This window comes from Lynx canadensis, chromosome B4 (assembly GCF_007474595.2).
Source record: "Lynx canadensis isolate LIC74 chromosome B4, mLynCan4.pri.v2, whole genome shotgun sequence".
In the NCBI taxonomy this organism is placed as follows: domain Eukaryota; kingdom Metazoa; phylum Chordata; class Mammalia; order Carnivora; family Felidae; genus Lynx; species Lynx canadensis.
In genome coordinates this window covers 73,063,150-73,076,500 of record NC_044309.1, presented here as the reverse complement: position 1 = coordinate 73,076,500, position 13,351 = coordinate 73,063,150, and the positions used below count along the sequence as shown (strand labels likewise).

Below are 13,351 nucleotides of genomic sequence, written 5' to 3'. Positions count from 1 at the left end.
CACGGGGCTCAAACTCACTAACTGTGAGATCATGACCTGAGCCGAAGTCAGAGGCTCAACCGACAGTTCACATTCACGCGTCCCTAGAATTGACAACTTTATAGCATTGAATACTTCCAAGTAAGAACCCACTATTTTTCTTTTGTTTTTCAAGCCTTCTTTTATGTCCCTCAGTATACTTTAATAATTTTCTTCGTAAAGGCCCTATGTATTTCCATATTATGATTGTTCCTAATCTTTAGTGATGTTTTTATTGCTATTCGCTCACTTACTCAATAAATATTTATTGCTGTCCACTATGTACCAGGCATGGTTCTAGGAGATGGGGAGGCAGCAGTGAGCAAGACGATGTCTATCCTCGTGGAGTTCATGTTCTAGTGAGAATGGGACTTTTTTCTCTCTTCTATTTTTTTTTATTATTTTTTTTCTTTACTTATTTTTGCAGTGAGAGTGGGGGAGGGGAAGAGAGACAGGGAGACACAGAATCCGAAGCAGGCTCCAGCACAGAGCCCGACACGGGGCTTGAACTCACAAACTGAGAGATCATGACCTGAGCCGAAGTCAGATGCTTAACTGACTGAGCCACCCAGGCGCCCCCTCTCTTCTATTTTCTAACTGGTAATTTTGGGTATATAAGAAAGCTATTGAATTTTGTGCATTTACTTTTAACCTGTCTTCTTATTAAATTCTCTTGTTGTTTCCAAAATTATTATGATTGATTTTCTAGCTTTACCAAACAATCATATCACCTGCACATAGTGATAATTTTGTATCTCCTTTCCAAAGATGTACACCTCTGGTCCATTTTCTTCTTTTATCCATTAGCACGGTGATGTTTTCCAATAGTCCCTGTATTTACCCACACTTGAATTTCTGGAAGTCAACTGTATTTTTACAGTCAAGGAAAAAAGTCATAAAAGGAATTTTTTTTAGTATTAGGCCTGTATAATATACCAGAAATTTTAATTTAGATGAATCCAAATATCTGATATGATACAATTGACATCAATTGTATGCAACTGGTATAGAGATCATTTTGACAAAATCTTAATTTTCTTCTCTTTGCTGGCAGCTTGTTGATGTAAAATTGATAAAAAGAAAAGAAGATTGAAGTTGGTTTATGTTTAGGTGGCTAATTAATTCATTGAATCACCTACTGCTGAATCCGTTTTTGAAATAAAACATAAAACCATGTCTCTCCATTGAAAGTTAGAAAATATTAAATCTTCTTATTTCTTTTCTATTACTTGCTATTTACTAATTCCTGGTACAAACACTGCGATAGCCAAAGATTTAATTTGCATCTCTAACCACACTGAAATAAGGCTGCATGAGGAAAGCCTTATGCCACATCAGTAAACTAAGATTTTCTGGGGAGTTACATTTGTCCTAATAAAATAAAACAGAGACTAAGGGCCATGATACAGCACCCATTTCTACAGCTAAAGAAAATGAGACTGAGCAGCCCCACATATCTTACCCATGCTCACATAATATACTGGTCATGGAGCTCAGACTTAAACTCTGATTTTCCGTTACTCATCAAACATTCTTTCTACATGCTTTTCTTTCCACTTGGCATTATGCATGTAATTAGAAACACTCAAACATGTTTTCTCACCTACTTACAAAGTTTTCTCGACTGCTACCATTACATATTATTTTACTAGGAAGTTATTTCTTATAACATTCACGTGTGGCTTTTGATTTTATGACACCCTTTTCCTGGAGGTTCAAATAATTAATGTATGCTTGAAAAGAGTACATTCTTACAACAGTCCTGTGTGCGGGGAAGCAGAAATGATGAGCCTCCTATGATATAAATCAACACTCTAATCATTAAGAAATAGATGCACTCATTCATAAGTGTCACAAAATACTCCCAACTGAAGAGGAAGGAATATCTGAGTGGAACTGATAACAGCCAAGCCTGAAGAGGAAGCACAACAGCCCATTACAAGCTATTGAAAAGTTCCATAAAAAAAAAAAAAAAAAGGAAAAGAAAAGAAAAAGACACTGGGCAGGAAATTCCTGCCCAGTAGTGTAATCTCTTACATAAATGTGCTGGCAGATAAATGGATTTTTATGATTTTGCCTACGCCCCCTGCTTATGGCGCCTTTAGATATGTCACCTTGCAAATGTATTATAACTTCACTCTAGCTCTACTTAATGGTCTGATTCAACAAATTGTAGGTTCATCTTAATCCCTTCAAAATACTCCTGGCCCTTAGCCCAAGAGTGGGGGAAGGGGTCAGTAAACTAAAATACCAACTAAATACCAACTAAAATACCCTATAGAACTATAAGCATGGCAATGAGAATAAAGAGCTAAAGAGTAATTGAAATAAATATGTATTAAGCTCCGTGCGTATGTTCAATACCGACGTGGATGTTTTACCTACATTACCTCATTTCATTTTTATAGCAATACTGCATGCAAAATGACTATTATGCTCATTCTACAATTCAAAAAACTGAGTTTCTAAAAGATGAAGTTATACAATCCATGCCCTCTCACTCCCTAGGCAGACCTAGATTTAGTAATTCCTGGCTCTGTCACTTTCTGCCTACGCAACCCTGGGCAAGTCTTGAACCTCTGCGAGCCTCCCTTTCCTCACTTGTTAAATGAGAGTAATGAGACTACCCCACCACCACCTCAGGAGGTTACCCCCAAAACACCAAATTGCAAAACAAAGCACAGCGGCGGTTACTACTATGAACGCTAACAAAAGATAGCTGAACTAAGAGAAAGTGATGGGAATTGATTTCCAAACTGTTTTCTCGGACACTTTGTTTTCAAATGCTTGGTTATGCAATATGAGCTGTGTTTTCCAGGCAAGGTCTTTCAGGTTGAGTATCAATGAATCATTTCCTTCATATTCAGATGAAAGATATGCCCGGGTAGGTCAGGTTCCCACCCTGCTTTATCTTCACAATCCCTACGTTGCAGGTAAGCAAACAATTAGTATTGTTAAGAATTTCACTTATAGGAGTCTAAGATTCCCTCTCTACAGATATTTCTAGCATAAAAGACAAGGACTATTGTATCAGGCCATTGACCTACTGACTCTGGGTCTACAATGACAGGCTCCATGCCAGCAAAGTGAGAGAGGCAAGAAAACTAAATCCAGAGTTTTTCACTTTTCTTGTCAACTAAACTCGGTTTTCTTATTAAATCTTATGTGGATCTACAACATAAAAAGATAATTAAATATTCTATTAAACTATTTTATCAGCTCAAATTTGTTACATGTGTTTAATGTAAGATTAATAAAACGAGAACAATGAGTTTTAAGGCACACAAAAAATTTGAAATTGAAGGTTATTCATGATAACGATACAGACCTTAACCTCAGTATCCAACTATCTCATTTGGATATTTTGTTGTTCTGTTTTCACTAAATTGAGATAAGTCTGATTCACAAGATTACACATGAGAAGAGTTTTTGTTGGTTGATTGTTTGGTTTGGTTTTTATGGTTGACTGTAGATTTGGTTGTTTTGTCTGTGTTCATATTTAATAGCTCATATTGCCTTTTGCCAGAGAGACTTTGTTGGAAAATACACACATAAGAAGTCAACCTAGCCATACACATCATCATGGTTTAATATTGTTCTGAAGGTATGTGCAGATAAAATTATTGCTTAGCTGGAGAACTCAAGATAATCAGCTAGACAACTACTATAAACAATGAAAAAATCCAGTATGGTAAAAAACATAATATGGAAAAGCAATAGTTTTCATACATATACAAAGCAACCAGAAGCTATAATAGAAGGAATCACTACCCAAAAAATTTATAAAAAGATAAAAAATCCTCCAGATAAGTTTAATGGCCATTTTTCAAAAGACTAAAACAAATGGAAAGCATATCATGTTTTTTGGCTTAAAAGACTCGGAATCTTGTAAGATGTCAATTATTTCAAAGCTAACTTATAAATATTGTGCATCCCACTTCTAAAATTATTAGTAGGATTTTTTTCTCATTCTAGACAAGTTGATTTTAAGGTTCTATCATAAAACTAAATGAGCAATAAGAGCCAGGAGAAAGTATTTAGGGACAAATAAAAAGAATTAGGAAGGACTGATCATACCAATTACTAAAGAGAGAAGAGAGGGAGGGAAGGACAGAAGGTGGAAATGTAAGTCTATATAATTGCCTGTATCTGCATGGAACATCTCAGAAGAAATTGGCAACACTGGTTGGCTCTGTATATGCCTTTTGCACCATTTAAAAATTTTATATCATATGCGTGTATAATGCACGTAAAATGTAAAAAATAAAATAATTATAATATTTAGATGTTAATTGGATAAATAAAGATTGTAATAATTTTCTGTTCTATCAAACTAAGGGAAGCATTATCAACTGCATTTAATTATCTGGAATCCATTTATGTATAGCAGGTTTACAATCTTAGTTCAGAGATTACTTATACCTCTGTAATAGAAAATAGCTTATAATGTGCTATATTTTGAAGATTTCATTCTAGAATCTAGAACAGTCAAGTCTTTCAAAACCATTTCACATTAAGCCATAGCATTCAGAATAGTCATTTTAAGAAAAGAAAAAAGAAAAAGAAAGAAAAGCACTGTTTCTATAAGTGCTATCTAGGAAATACATTAAAATACAATTTTTAATACAAATATATTACTTTTCCCCTCCTGTCCACCTTACCACTATACAAATGTCTTGTTATAGATTTAATGGAACAAATGAGCAATTATCTTATACATAGTTCTTAGTCTTGAATTTCAGCAGAATTTCAATGATACTAAGAGGCATAAAATCTATTAAAACCCTTAATATTGCCCCTGGTACACAGAGGCACTCAAGAAATATTTGTTGAATAAACACTAACTACTAAAGATATTTGGTAACTTGTCTTTTGGGATCCAAATGCCATTAAGTGGATTTTAAAATTATGCTAACTGGGATATTTTTCAGGTGTAATTGATATTTTTAAGCTTAATTTTGAAAAGTTGAAATCATAGGAATTAGTACCAAAATAGTATCAATACAAAAGTAGCCAGAAAAGAAAATAAAGCCCCTATTTTCCAAAAAAATACAGCAAAAATATTCTATTTGTTCTCCTATAATGACTTGGTCATTCAAGATCCCCAAAAGGTATTATTATAAAAAGACACATCCCTCCTTGCAGCATTATAATAGTAGTAGCAAAAGTCTGAACACAGTCAAAATATCCTCCAATAGAGAACTGATTTTGAACAAATTCTAGTGCCTTCCTGCAATGGAATACACTGTAGCTATTTAAAAGAATAAATTAGGTTTCTATGTGCTGGTGTAGAACAAACAAGATATTCTGTTAACTTTTTAAAACATGTTTATTTATTCTGAGAGAGCACCTGTGCATGCACACACAAGTGGGGGGGGGGGGGCGGTCAGGGAGAGACTCCCAAGCAGGCCGGACCCTCAGCATGAGCCCAGTCTCATGACTGGGAAATCACCACCTAAGTGTTTAACAAGTCAGACGCTTAATCACCTGAGCCACCCAGGCGCCCCTGTTAACTCTGTTAAAAGCAGGAAACTGAACAAGGAGCAGAGGGTTCTCAAGTCAGTGTGTAAGGGCTGGAATTGCACACAATCCAAATGTCCCTTGAAGACCCGTTGGAGCAGTGCCAGTCGGGTGGCTTACAAACCCTCTCTCAGTAAATCCTGCATAGAGCTGGTGTTTCCTCTGGCACCGAAAGGCATTTCAATTCTTCAGTTGCACATCAGATGAAGCAGGCTTCCATTTAAGGGCCATGTTGTGTGATAAACACAGTCTTTAAAAGCTAGGCTCTCTACAGCCATAGAAAAGAAGGAAATCCTGCAATCTGCAACGACATGGATGAATCTTGAGGGCATCATAGAAAGTAAAATAAGCCCGTCACAGAGGGACGAATGCTGTGTGACTCCACTTATATAAGGTCTCTAAAGCCGTCAAATTCATAGAAGAATGGTGGTTGCCAGGGGCAGCGAGGAGGGGAAAGGAAGAGCTGCTAATCACCGGGTATAAAGTTCCAGTGATGCAAGATGAGGAAGTTCTAAAGATGTGCTGTGCAACACTGCGCCATGTTGTATGTAATTAACAGTATTTATGGTGCACTTTACAGTCTGTTGAGAAGGTAGATCTCATATTAAGTGTTCTTACCACAGTAAAATAGAAGTCCATGAAGTCTAGATTCAAAGCTGTTGTACTACAACAACATCTATCTGTGGGATTCTTGCCAAAAAATGTTTAAGCTGAATCTGTTCATGAAGAAATAATCAGATAAATCCAACATATAGGACAGTCTTCTATATAACCAGCCTAAATTCTTCAAATATTAAATGTTACAAAATAAAGTAAAACAAAAATATAAATGCAAAGAGACTAAGAGACACAACAACTAAATGGAATGTGTGAATCCTGAATTGGGGAGGGAAAAAAATCTGTAAAAGACACTTTCTGGACAACTGGAGAAATCTGAATATGGATTCTAGATCAGATGATATTATAGAACCACTGTATATCTTAAGGGTGTGATCATGCCTGATCACCGAGAGGTGAAATGTCAAGAGGTCTGCAACCTACTTTTATGGTTCAAAAAAATACACAAATAGTGCAGATGAATGTGACAAAATGTTAATAATTGATAAATCTATGTGAAGGGTATATGGGTATTCATTGTACTATTTTTCTTTCTATAAATCTGAAAATATTCTATTTAAAAATTGAAGGAGGGGCACCTGGGTGGGTCAGTTGGTTAAGCCGCAGACTCTTGATTTCCACTCAGGTCATGATCTCACCCACTGGTGATTTTGAGCCCAGTATCTGGCTCTGTACTGACAATGCGGAGCCTGCTTGGAATTCTCTCTCTCCCTCTCTGTCTCTCTGCCCTTCCCCCACTCATGCTTTCTCCCTCTCTTAAAATAAATAAACCTTAAAAAAATAAAAAATTGAAGTACGGGGCACCTGACTGTCTCACTTGGTAGAGCATGCGACTCTTAATCTCAGAGTCAAGAGTTCAAAGCTCCACATGGCGTGTAGAGTTTACTGAAAAATAAAAATAAAATAGGGGAGTCTGGGTGGCTGAGTCTGTTAAGCATCCTACTTTGGCTCAGGTCATGATCTCGGGCTCAGCTCGTTAGTTCCAGCCCCAAGTCAAGCTCTGTGCTGACAGCTCAGAGCCTGGAGCCTGTTTCAGATTCTGTGTCTCCCTCTCTCTCTGCCCCTCCCCTGCTTGTGCTCTATATTTCTCTCTTCCAAAAATAAATAAACATTTAAAAAATAAAATAAAACTTTTTAACAATGAAAATTTTAAAAATTTTTAAAATTAAAAATTTGAAGAGAAAAATTCCCTTTGCTCCTAACACAACATCACTACCAAATTTTCCCTTCCTTCTTACTTAACCATGTGGCTTTCCATCTCCGTCCTTCTTGCCAAAATGGATTGTCGGTGCTGTTCAAGAAAGCCAGCACTTGATTCATTTCTTCCAAAAATATTATGAGGCATAGACAGTGTCTCAACTTGAGCCCATGCTTCCTTTGTCTTTGCCTCTCTTGGCTAACCTGTGAACTTGGTGAGACCAGGAACTATGCTTTTATCATCTTTATAACCCTAGTGTTGAAACACAATAAGGGAAGGCAATAAACATGAAATGAACTGAGGCTTTGGGCCAGTTTACTGATCTTTAGTACCTATTGTGTTACTCTTTAATAAAGTGGGTAGCAGATTTCATGGCCAGATGAAAAAAATGCTGAAACCAAATCATTAAATTGAAATTCTAGGGCTGCCTCTTCCATGAGTATGGATACAAAGAGCCATGCTTATGGTAGCTTTGGGCCACCTTAGCAGGAGTGTGAAATACAAAGCCTGCCCAAAGTAGAATAAAGTGAAGGTTTTTGTATTGCCATCTGTGCATGCTGCTGGCTCTATCTGACTTCCACCTGTTAGCTTTTTATTCCTTAATACTATGCTGACAGTATTTTCTGTAGTGATAGAGCTGCAGAGCCCGTCCCTGGCAACGTAACTGTATCCTACTTTAGAGTAAATAAGAGTGTTTCAAGCAAATTGGAAACTATAGGACAGAAAGAGCCACAGATGGAACACACTGGGAACAGGAGGGGAATGCTACATTGCTCATAGGCCCCACAGCCCAGGAAAGGAGTGACTCCGAAGTGCTGGCAGTGGACCCGAGCTGACTACAGCCATGTGTCCGAAGAACAAGCCAAATAAGAAGAAGCTCCTTTATTCTGTCACAACAAGAATCAAATCTATCCATCGTGATCGATGTTTCACTTTTTAAAAAGGGTTTCCTCTTAACTTCAGTCATTGCCCGTTACTTTTCCTTCTCCTTTCCTATCCCTTCTTTTCTCTTCAGAGATGTCTCTAGAAAAGAAACACGTAGCCCTCAACCAGTTGACATTTAAATTCTGCAGAGCACTCTGAAATGAAAGTTCTTTTGTTTACAGTAAGGTTTAAGAGACCCAATGCAGCCATGAAAAGTCATGAAAGTCATGATGATTGGTTAAAAACAAAACTAAATTTAAATAAAAGTATTGCTAAGAGTATTAGGAATGGCAAAAGTAGGTCTGAGGACCTTTTCTGAAAGAAAGTAAGGCTAACACTATGTTACCTGGCTTTAGGAAATTTGCTTATTCTTTTCACAACCATGTATTCCCTTACTTCCTATTCTCCTTCTTTTTTTTTTCTATTAGTCCAGGAAGACATCAGAGGAGAATACAAGAAAGTAAAAACATATATGAAAACAGAAAATGTAAGGCCATTGCTTTCAAAGCAGTGCTCAGGCAAGAGGCAGCCTGTTGAAATTCCCAGGAGATTTCTATCTACCTACTCGGCCTCGCTCTGAACAAAATATGTATAATTCCCCCAAACTGATGTGTGACCTGTTGTGTACCTACCCCTATTTACACAGTTGATCCCACGCTTCCTCTCCCAATCACCACTATCAGTTAGTCTGGGCCCAGGAGGTCAGATACTCAGATTTACCAGCTCCGGCTCCCTGCCGATACCAGAACTCTTGGTCTGGCTAAAGGAAGAAAAATAGTGACACACTTTTCACCACCAAAGTTTCAGCTCTGACTTCTTTCCAATTGAGAGTCCAATAAAATCTAATCTCTTGATTACGTTTAAAAAAAAAAAAAAAACGGAGACGTTTGTAATGGCAGAGCACACTGGCCCAAGACAGGGGCTGGGAACTGGTAGAAATAATTGGTGATGTAAAATATGTTCCCTTCCCTACCCTCTTTTGTATCTTCAAGTTCTTTCTTCTGCATCTACCTGCCCTCTCCTCCTTTTCTTTAAATTGTATTCTAGGGGCGCCTGGGTGGCTCAGTCGGTTAAGCGTCCGACTTCAGCTCAGGTCACGATCTCGCGGTCCGTGAGTTCGAGCCCCGCATCAGGCTCTGGGCTGGTGGCTCAGAGCCTGGAGCCTGCTTCCGATTCTGTGTCTCCCTCTCTCTCTGCCCCTCCCCAGTTCATGCTCTGTCTCTCTCTGTCCCAAAAATAAATAAACGTTAAACAAAAAAGTTTTTAAATTGTATTCTAATTCTAGTATCGTTAATATACAGGGTTAGATTAGTTTCACGTGTACAGTATAGTGATTCAACAATTCTAGACATCACTCAGTGCTCATCATCGGTGTACTCTTAATCCCCTTCACCTAATTCACCCATCCCCCACCCACCTTCCCTCTGGTGACCATCTGTGTGTTCTCTATAGTTAAGGGTCTGGCTTTTTGTTTGTCTATTTTTTTTCCTTCATTCCTCTTTTGGGATCTTAAATTTCACATATGAGTGAACTCATACGGTTTGTCTTCTTCTGACTTATTTTACTTAGTATTATATTCTCTAGATCCATCCACAGCATTGCAAATGTTAAGATTTCATTCTTTTTATGGCTGAATGATGTTCCATGTATATGTGCCCCATCTTCTTTATCCATTCATCTCTTGATGAACACTTGGGCTGCTTCCATAATTTGGCTATTGTAAATACTGCTCCTATAAACAGAGTGGTATATATATCTTTTAGAATTAGTGTTTTTCTATTCTTTGGATAACTATCCAGTGGTGCAATTACTGGATCCTGTGGTAGTTCTCTTTTTAGTTTTTTAAGGAACCTCCATACTGTTTTCCACAGTGGCTGTACCAGGTTGCATTCCCACTAGTAGTTCATGAGGGTTCCTTTTTCTCCACATCCTCGACAACACTTGTTTCTTGTGTTTTTTTTATTTTAGCCATTCTGACAGGTGTGAGGTGATATCTCATTTCCCTGATTTGCATTTCCCTCATGATGTATGATGTTGAACATCTTTTCACGTATCTGTTGGCCACCTGTAGGTCTTCTTTGGAGAAATGTCTGCTCATGATTTCTGCCCATTTTTTAACTGGTTTATTTTGGGGAGGGGTGTTAAGTTGTATCAGCTCTTTATATATTTTGGATACTAACCCCTTATGAGATGTGGCATTCGCAAATATCTTCTCCCATCCAGTAGGTTGTCTTAGTTTTGTTGATAGTTTCCTCTGCTGTGCAGAATTTTTTCATTTTGATATCATCCCAATAGTTTATTTTTGCATTCATTTCCCTTGACTCAGGAGACTCATCTAGAAAAATGTTTTTTGCTTTCTCCCTTTGTTCTCTTCCTCTTGACCCCTTCCCCACCCTATGGGGAATTAGCGACTCCCACAGGTGTCAATTAGCAACTCCCAAAGGCACTTGACTTACTAAAATTATTTGTCTCCTGGAGTCAAGACTATGAGCTCCCTTCTCCTTTTCACTCATTTGTCAGGTTGGTGGCCAACAAGAAGATTTGGCCCAAATTAGTATACAGCGATCCACTAGCTTTATGTGCCCTGATGTTTATTGAGCAATGCTCTGTACCAGTGAAGAGAAGAAAGTCTTGTCGTTGTCTGCAAGAAGTCTATGTCCCAACAGAGGAAAACAAACATACAAACAACTAAATCTAACACAAAGAGAATCCCAGAGGTGAAAATACAGAGGGGAGTGATTTGTGGTGATCAATGAATGGTGATTTCACCAATGCTACTGGATTGTACTGCAGGGAAAAAAAAATGGTTTTTTCTAAAAACATTTAAACAGACAAAAGTGCAAACCAAAGATTTGTTGGATATCATACAAAGAAATCTTCAACCTCAAAAAGCATCTCTCCTCCCAAATTTTTTAAACGGGTGAGGCACTGCACAGTACAAATACTTATGCTTTAGCAGAGCAGGAAGTATATAGATAGAACACCAGAGTAACTGCTTGTAATGCTGTGTTCCCACCTGTGGTGACTCTTACTCAAGAATAGCACTTATTGGGGGGGCACCTGGGTGGCTCAGTGGGTTAAGCATCCGACTTCAGCTCAGGTCATGATCTCATGGTTCGTGGGTTCAAGCCCTGCCAGAGGGCTCTGTCCTGACAGCTCAGAGCCTGGACCCTGCTTCGGATTCTTTGTCTCCCTCTCTCTCTGCCCCTCCCCTGCTCATTCTCTGTCTCTCTCAAAATTAAATAAACATAAAAAAATTAAAAAACAAAAAAGAATAGTGCTTAATTTGTTGCAAGATACTACAAATAAAGCTGCCTAAACACGTAGGTCTACACAACATAAAGCAAGCGGGGGCGGGGCAGGATATCTGACTGGGAGGTCATTCCCCTCCTTCCCTTCTTTTAGTTACCCAGGGAATTGAGGGAGTTCACAGAAAGTGGACCTGGGTGAGTAACCTAACAAACATGTTCTAGTGTTGGGCAACCACAACACATGGAAAGGGCAACACCACTGGGAGAAGGGAGGAATGCAGGAGGGAGAAGGGAGCCAGTCACAGGCAGCATCCGAGGCCCCAGAGGCCCTGACTATAAATAACCCCTTTCCCCCATGTCCCTGTCGCCTCTTCCCAAAGTTAGAGTTAGATTCCTGGCCAAAGGCTACACCATACTCCTGCGGCTTCCTTTCCCACAAAGCGACATTCCCTAATGAAGTAAGGTGGCGGCTGCCAGTGACCAGCAGGGGATTGGGAATCCAGTGTCCCCTTGTTCCATCCCTGCCTCCCATTTGCTAGGGTTTGGAGAACCTCTGTGCTCCAGCTTCTTCATCTGAAAAATGGGGACGGTGATGATGATGATGATGATAACTAGCCATCATAAAATGGGTGCTGTGCTAAGTGCCTTACATGCATTATTCACGTAATCTTCAGGAAAAAACACTTCGAGGCAGTATTAATTATTATTACAAGTAATGATAATACTGTCTCCTTTACAGATGAAGACATTGCAGTTCTGAGAGGAGTTAATTAACTTACCCAAGGTCTAACCTCGCTGCCTGAACTCTTGACTCTTGATCCTTTATATTATTGTAATAATACCTGTCTAAACGGGATGTTGAAAGGTTAACATTAATGGATATGCACACCAATTAATGCTACTGTCAGTATTTTTGACAGCTATTGCTGTTGACGGTGTTACTGTTTTTGTTGCTTTTCTCTACCTCCAGATGTTGGGAATTCTGAAGTCTATTAAACACAAATCACCGACCCATATATACACTGGCAAGTCTAAACCGATGCCTTGGGGACATTTTTGAGCCCCAAGTAACAAAACCAATATACCTTTTAGATATTTCGTTGTTAAAATATATCTTCTGAGGATGAATGAGACATCAAGAGGGAAGGAAATGGGATTCAGTACTAGCATCTCAACTTACTACCTAAAATGCTTCCCAATGCTTATGTTTTCAAAAAAGTTCACAATGACAGGGGCACCTGAGTGGATCAGTCAATTGAGCATCTGACTTCAGCTCGTGTCATGATCTCACGGCTGGTGAGTTCGAGGCTTGCGTCAGGCTCTGTGCTCACAGCTCAGAGCCTGAAGCCTGCTTAGGATTCTGTGTCCCCCTCTCTCTCTGCCCCTCCCCTGCTCATACTCTCTTTCCCTCTCTCAAAAATAAACATTAAAAAAAATTTTTTTTAAGTCCAGAATGACAAAATGTAAGGTACATTGTTCTCACGTGTTTCACTTAAATTTCCTCAGTTAAAATAATGTGTCAGATGCTAGCTTTTGACTATCCAAACCATACTTTTCCCCACCTTATCTTTTAATTCATTTTCATTATCATGAAATAACTATGATAAATGTTTCAACCTCTGATGTGCTAACACGCCAATCAGATTAAACATAGCAAGCGTCTGACATACACCTGGAGACTTCCCTAAGCAAAATAAAATTATTGCATCTCATCACTTCCTTCCTATTGCCAACTAATGTCCCCATGCCTGAAAGGGTCATTTTCAAGTCACATATCTATTTATAATAATGTGTTCACTGTCTTCCTTCCTCTGGCACATTG

General features: G+C 38.6%; 1 long non-coding RNA gene across 2 annotated transcripts in view; it reads right to left on the bottom strand.

Moving 5' to 3' along the window:
* Positions 1 to 591: 591 nt before the first annotated feature.
* LOC115518856 overlaps positions 592 to 13,351 on the bottom strand; it is a 41,210-nt gene continuing 28,450 nt past the window's right edge. The window contains exon 4 of one of the 2 annotated variants that reach the window (XR_003970336.1): positions 592 to 5,839. This is a non-coding gene — a long non-coding RNA (uncharacterized LOC115518856). Of the gene's footprint in view, positions 5,840 to 9,972; positions 10,011 to 13,351 lie in introns of those variants that run through there. The other variant, XR_003970337.1, reaches the window with a different exon arrangement.